Below are 7,805 nucleotides of genomic sequence, written 5' to 3' on the forward strand. Positions count from 1 at the left end.
TGCTAACAGATTACTTTAGTTTATCATATATAGTGCGACTAATGTGTGAGAACTTTATCCAAAAATGGAAATCAATCTATACGTTTCAGGGGGTTATTATTGAAAGTAACTCTATGCTTGTGTCTAAGTTTAGTACTAGTTAAGCGAACAAGATGTAGGATTATATATATATATATGTATATATGATCAGGATGACAAGACAAGTTAAATTCTGAGTGGCTGTCCGCCTGTCCGTCCGTCTTCAGTAAAAATATAGATATCTTCCTTGACAGCGAAGGAAGTGTGGTACGGTATATGGGCGGAGTCAGTCCATTACCATGTCCACAAAGCGCCATTAATCTAAACCCCATAAACTGTGATAAGTCAAAAGTGGTAATTTAAATCAAACCATAACCATTCAATCCCCCAGATACTGAATATAAGCACCCCAGTATATCCATGCATCTTTCTGCCTAAAATGTCAGTATTTTTAAATATCTAGTTGCCTTTACTCCTTATATATTGGTGATGGTATGTGAAGTACCTTCATAAAACCAAAATACCATCTACTTCTGTTAATAATATAGTATTGCTAACAATAGGTAAAATCGTACTACCCCTATCTCCCTTGATTCTAAAAAACTGTATGCACCTAAAAGTAATTCGCTGGCTTTGACCCTGGCAAATTGCAAGAATATGAAATGTTCGCTTAGACTCGAACCTACCACTTCCTTTCTTGATTAATTTATTTTTCAATAAATACTTCATTTTTGAATCAGCAAAATGGCAAGTTTGGTAATAGATTTACTTGAGAGCGAGAGAGAGAGGTAGGCATCAAAATACAAACATCAGCCATCAAAATTATTCGTCTCATCAATTTGCGCCAAATCGAGTTTGCATATATAGAACGGGGATCACACAAGTCAGCACCACAATACAAGCAATCATATCATCACTTGACCGACGAAAGCCTAGAATCCTAAATAAGCTAGAATCGGCCCAGACCATGATGAACAACTTTGGCAAACTAATCTGCAATAAAAAGCAAGTAATAAAAAAGAAACAACTCGAGGATGGATATCAAGCTTTCTAAAATATCCAACGATCTACGGAACTCTCTTAGAAAATATAACTATCTTCGTAATGAAATAGACATTAGTTTCCAAAATCAAGTGAGGCTTATCAAAGATTATTTAAATATGCACTTCAATGGGTAAGGTCAAAAATAAGAAATTTTTTATCAAACAATATGTCACCATGGCCAAAAATTTTTCACATATATCCATTTTCCATATATCTACTTTACACAACACAACGAAACTTCTTTACTTTATTTAATTGATTCAAATTCAAAAATTCAAATTGTCTATCGAAATTAGTTAGGAGAGAACGATCACTTTTCACTTTTAGCAACGTTGATCATATCTCACAGATTAAAGATATTGGTAACAGCCTCATCTTATCAGTCAAATGGAACAACTTCATCAGTCATGAAGAGGGAAGCCACTCGGTTCATTTTGGAAACGATACCGTGATTATCGAAAGCAAAGAATTTAGCAACTTCGAACCAATAATTATAAAGTCCGGAACGCCTAGCATTCAATTAAGGGTTTACGTGGGTTTCCTCGATTAAAACACCGCCTGTTATCAACAATTTTTTCTCATATTAAAAATTAAATATTCTATAAGAAATTTTTATGCTTACAAACAAACACTATAAAAGAAGAAATTCTGAATGTTTTGGAAAAATATATTTTAAACTCGGCCATTGTGACGCCATTTCCGGTCACCCTCGGAAAGAAATGTGCCCGCGTTGGCAGAATAACTCCTTACAGGATCATCTAAAGTAAAATAATGTACGTGTTTCAAGTAAAAGCTTAACTTAGAACTTAGACGAAGGAAAATAAAACTAAAAGTTGGATTTTTTGCAGACATTTTTACAAAAACTTAAAATTTCGCTACATATTTTTTCCGAATAGTTGTAATCGAAAATAAAAGCGTTTGCCCAAACCTTTTAGAATTATATCTCAAAGATCTGTGTAAAATTGCATGAAGATCGGTTGAGTAGTTCTCGAGAAATCTTGGTAATCGACTTCAAAAAACAGTTTCGAGAAAAACGCGTTTAAAGACGACGCACTTAGCCCAGCTTGCCTCGAGCGCACAAGTTCTCAAGGCTGTATCTCCGAAATTATTACTCGGATCAATTTGAAAATTTGAGATAATATTCTAGAGAGATTTGTAGAACTTAATAAGACAGTAAAAAAACGATTTTTTTGAAATACGTAAACCCACGTAACTCCTTAACACCTATGGAAGACAAGCGAATAAATGTATCGTCAGTGGAAGCGTTGGGAGTTCTCCACATAAACAACACCCAACAGCTTAAACATCTAAAGACAAAATCTGAAATAAATGGGATCATACTGGTTTTCTTATTCCTAGGACCTATTAATTTGCACAGAGCTACTTGAATGGCAATGGGCAGAAGATTGTGACATAAACGTCATCACTACCAACACCGGCTAACTTCAACGCCCATACACTGGACATCAAGTTCACCTCAGTTCAACAACGTCACATACTTTTAACAGACATTTGAAGACACAAGTAAACTAAAGGAGGAGGATTTAGCTCCGCCTTTATCAGTTTGCAGCAATATTTTCGTCGTTAAACGGAAAATTCTAATCTATTATCTATTTTAAGACGTTGAAGTCGCTGCACAAGAAGTTCTCGAAAGTTTCTTAAAACTTGGTTCACATTGTGAAATTTTACTATTCAATCTCCCGTTTGGCAAAAATATGGACGATTGCAGTGACGGTGACTTTGTCCATAAGAAATGTAGTACATACAAGCAACCGTTAGTGCACAAAACTATTATACTCTGTAGCAACATGTCATGGGAGTATAAATATAAAGACGTATGAACGAGTAGCACTGCCGCTCCCATTCAACTGATAAACAGTTCCGTATCACAAAATTTGAAATTCACTTTAAAAACTGTTTGCTTAAGGGCTCGAGATAACGCAACAATTCCAAGAAATTTATTAACTACATATAAAACTATCCTATATAATATTTGCATTTATATAGCATATAATATGAAATTAAATAATATGCAAATTTAATTTTAAACAAGTCAATCTCTGGAATTGCTCTTTTCATATAAAACACTATATTATATAATAAATTGGTGATAACGCGAGCTCATATATACAACATGCATAGATTTCACTTATACATATGTATTATATTAGTTGTTTGGTTATAGAGAGCAAACCGAAAAAAGTGGCGCTTATTTTAATAAAGTTGTTTTATTTCAGTTATTGCTATTTTTGTGTTAAAAAGCAATGTTCACCGGCACATATACATACATATATGTACATACATATTTTTTCGTTTTATTCTTAACTCAACGATTTTAGTTTCATTAAAATCTGTAAAGTTTAATGTCGCTTGTTACCGCCAAGGTCGGAGCATTTCCCTTCAAACTGGATATGCTAATGTATTAAGAGTTGTTATAATTATATTTTGACAAACATGACAACTTTAAAGACCCGCCCTTTTGATGACGACCATGGCAAACGAATTACGGACCGCGATTTAAGGGCATGCACCTGGAATGTCCAGTCCTTTAATAGGGAAGGTGCCGCTACACAGCTGGTTGATGACCTCGTTAGAGTGAAGGCTGACATCACCGCCGTCCAAAAAATGGATGGGTCAAGAACTGAGGCGAGTAGGTCCTTGTAGCCTTTACTACAGTGGCCATATCAAGGAGCGCAAATTCGGTGTAGGATTCGTGGTGGAAGAGAGACTCCGTCGCCGAGTACTGCCATTCACCCCGGTGGATGAACGTCTAACTTCAAATAAAAATTTCCAAACTTCCGGCAGACTTTATACCCCATATATCGATCAATATCAGAATTATCTTAATTAAATTTAGTGGGCGTATTTCCTGCAAACGAAGCTTATCCAGCCTCAATCTTTTCATAGGCGGTGAAATTTTGTTCTAACCCCCAAATAACTAATATTAGGAATTTCAAATATCCGGTTGGAACACTAGGAACACTATTTGAGTGTTATACGTAATTTGCGCGAAGCAACTCCTAAAGGAAACGACAACTTTTGGTTTTTGCACCGTCGCATACTACATTGACATTTCGTGAGTTTTTCGCCCATTTTCAACTAATATCCGCCTGATTTGGCTTCGTGTGACTTTTGGCTATTCAGCAAACGCAAACGACTGCTCAGTGGAAATCTTTTTGAGTCAATTGAAGACATTAAACGTGAATCGCTACGAGTATTGACGGCTATTCCGGAAATTGACTTTAGCAGCTGTTTCGATGATTGGAAAAAAGGCACATGTAAGGAAACATTTTTGACTAAAGCATGAAGAAAAGTAATTTTGTACTGGGCCGGTACAAAAGATAACATACAAAAGAAGGGTGTTAAATACGAGTATTAATACAAGATAAGTTTACTATTCATTACACTCCGTTTACTACTGCTTATTGCGGAATATCAACACTTCCTATTTAGTAAAATTCGTATACGTATACTCGTATACTCATATTTGCCAACACTTACAAAATATTTAATTTTATTTTGAAAATAATTGTTCTTAGTCGTTTTTCAAATGCAACTTTTCATTCGCTTTGATTTTGAAAATATCTGGTACAAACAACGTATGTCTTTTTCTTCTTCGTCTTCTTTACTGGCGTACGCGCCGCTTTCGCTATTTAGCGCCAATTCGATATACCAAGTGCAACCAGGTCTTTCCCCACCTGATCTCTCCGACGGATTGGATATCTTCCTTTTTCTTTGCTTCCCCCGGCGAGTACTGCTTCGAATACTTTCAGGGCTGGAGTGTTTTCGTTCATCCGCGCAAAATAACCTTGCCAGCGCAGCCGCTGTCTCTTGATTCGTTGAACTATGTCAACGTTGTCGTATATCTAGTGCAGGTCATCGTTCCATACACTGCAGTATTCGCCGTTACCAGTGCGCAAAAGAAACGAAAACTCGTAACGTCGACTCATCAGATGTTGTCATCGTACATGCCTCTACGCCATGAAGCGGGACAGGAATGATGAGTCACATGTAGTGTTTGGTATTTGTCCGTCGAGAGAGGACTTTACTTCTCAAATGCCTACTCAGACCGAAATATCACCTGTTAGCAAGAGTTATAGCAGAACTAACCGCGCGGGTGTTGAGGCCAATGATATCAATATTTTCAGCGTAACCCAGCAGCTGTACACTCTTATAGAAGATGGTACCTTCTCTATTTAGTTGTGCAGATCGAATTATTTTCTCCAAGAGTAGATTGAAGAAGTTTTACGAAAATGATTCGCTTTGTCTGAAACCTCGTTTGATATCGAACGGCTCGGAGAGGTCCTTCCCGATACTGACGGAGCTTTTGGTGTTGCTCAACGTCAGTTTACATTTATTAGTTTTGCGGGGATACCAAACTCAGACATCGCGGCATAGAAGCAGCTCCTTTTCGTGCTGTCGAACGCAGCTTTGAAATCGATGAAGAGGTGGAGGTGATAGAACCTTATACGCGATGTTGAGGAGGCTTATCACACGGTATATGGCGCAGATTGTGGGGTCTCCGCTTTTGTGGATTGGGCAGAGCACACTTAAATTCCAATCGTCCTGCATGATTTCGTTCGACCATATTTTATAAAGAAGCCGATGCATGCTCCATATCAGTTCTTCGCCGCCGTGTTTGAATAGCTCGGCCGGTAATCCATCGGCTCCCGCTGCTTTATTGTTCTTCAGGCGGGTAATTGCTATTCGAACTTCTTCATGGTCGGGCAATGGAACGTCTGCTCCATCGTCATCCTCATTCAGCAGGCTGGAAAAATGTTGCCTGCATAATTCTAGTATGATCTGGACATCCGTCACAGAATTACCTCTGGAGCCGGTCTTGAAACCTACTGTTAGTTGCCGTATTTTTTCGTAGAATTTTCGAGCATTACCCCTGTCGGCCAGCTTATCAAGCTCTTCGTGCTCACGCATTTCGGCCTCTTTCCTTTTCTGTCTGCAAATGCGTCTCGCTTCCCTCGTCAACTCTCGGTATCTATCCCATCCCGCACGTGTTATCGATCGTAACGTTGCGAGGTGGGCAGCCTGTTTTCTCTCCGCTGCGACACGGCACTCCTCGTCGTACCAGCTGTTCTTTTGCACTTACCGAAAACCAATGGTTTCGGTAGCAGCTGTACGTAAGGAGTTTGAAATGCCATCCCACAGTTCCTTATCTCGAGTTGTTGACGAGTGCTCTCAGAGAGCAAGAGTGCAAGCCGAGTAGAAAATCGTTCGGCTGTCTGTTGTGATTGCAGCTTCTCGACGTCGAACCTTCCTTGTGTTTGTTGGCGTGCGTTTTTTGCTGCACAGAGGCGTGTGCGAATCTTAGCTGCAAGTCTGAGTCGATGTTAGAACTCGGAGCTTACGCGCGTCTAGAACACTGGAGACATGTCTTCAGTCTATCACAGCATGATCGACCTGGTTGGTGGCTTTTCGATCCGGAGGTAACCAGATAGCTTGATGTATTTTCTTGTGCTGGAACTAGTACCACAGGTAACTATACATTGAGCCCCGGCGAAATCGATCAGCCTCAACTCATTTGCGGATGTTTCGTCGTGGAGACTGAATTTACCGACCGTAGTGTCAAAGATACCTTTTTTTCACACCCTGGCGTTAAAGCCGCCAAGCACGCTTTTGACATCGTGGCGCTCCAAGCGCTCGTAGAAGGCATCGTTGGGCACATCGTCCTTCTCTTCCGTCGGGGCGTGGGCACAAATCAGCGATATGTTGAAGAACCTCGCTTTGATGCGGATTGTGGCTAGACGTTCATTCACCGGATCATTGATAGTACTCGGCGACAGAGTCTCTTTCCCACAACGAATCCCACACCAAACTTGCACTCCTTTATATGGCTACTGTAGTAAATGCCACAAGGACCTACTTGTCTCTGTCCTTGTCCCATCCATCGGTTACTGAAACGCAACGATACTACGACTACGTCGAGAGAGAGATATGCGTTTATGATAAGCACTTGCGAACTCTCCCACTCCGGCAATTCTGGGACAAGCATAAAACTGGTTTCATACAAAGCATTTCAGCCGATACCTAAGGATAACACCATCCACCGATGATATACATAATTTTTAATGAAGCGCTGAAAATTATTGAGGTTAAAAAAATTTTGCGATGGTTGGAAAATTACTGCCCGATTTCAGTTTGCGTGCCCCACAAAAAACGGACGATGTCCACTGATTTGGTCAGAAAGTTTGGTTATGGGTGTTGGCTGTTGGCTGTTGCGTCCTACTAAATAGCCGCAGCCCTGCTAAGTGGTGGCAAACCCGCACAATAAGCATTCAAGCTCCCATTAAACGCCGATTTGCAACATAAGCAAAAGTAGTAGTCGCGGTGTTCTATTGCAATGGATCGCAGCTTGCAAGACAATCAAATCTTGATGGGTAAAGTGGTCATCTTGCTGACGAGATAAACGTATGCCTTAAGGCTTCGCCGTTGTCGATTAAAATTGAGCGGTTACAGCTGAATACCAACATGACGGTCTAGCTCTTTAATTATCAGGTGTCTGGAATCTTCGCACAAATGCTTCTCGAGGTCGGTGTATCTGTCATGCTGATGCGTCCAGGCCATCATTCATATTAGAAGAGCCAAAGGAGAGACGGTATTGATAGCCCGAGCCCCTGTAATACCTACAAAGTTATTATTGTAATGCTTAAAATTTCTTCTAAAAATGGCCTTCTCTATCACAATAAATAAAAGTCAAAAACAAGCTTTGAAAGTATCCGACATTCAAT

The sequence above is a fragment of the Bactrocera dorsalis genome, chromosome 2 (assembly GCF_023373825.1).
Source record: "Bactrocera dorsalis isolate Fly_Bdor chromosome 2, ASM2337382v1, whole genome shotgun sequence".
NCBI classification, from domain to species: domain Eukaryota; kingdom Metazoa; phylum Arthropoda; class Insecta; order Diptera; family Tephritidae; genus Bactrocera; species Bactrocera dorsalis.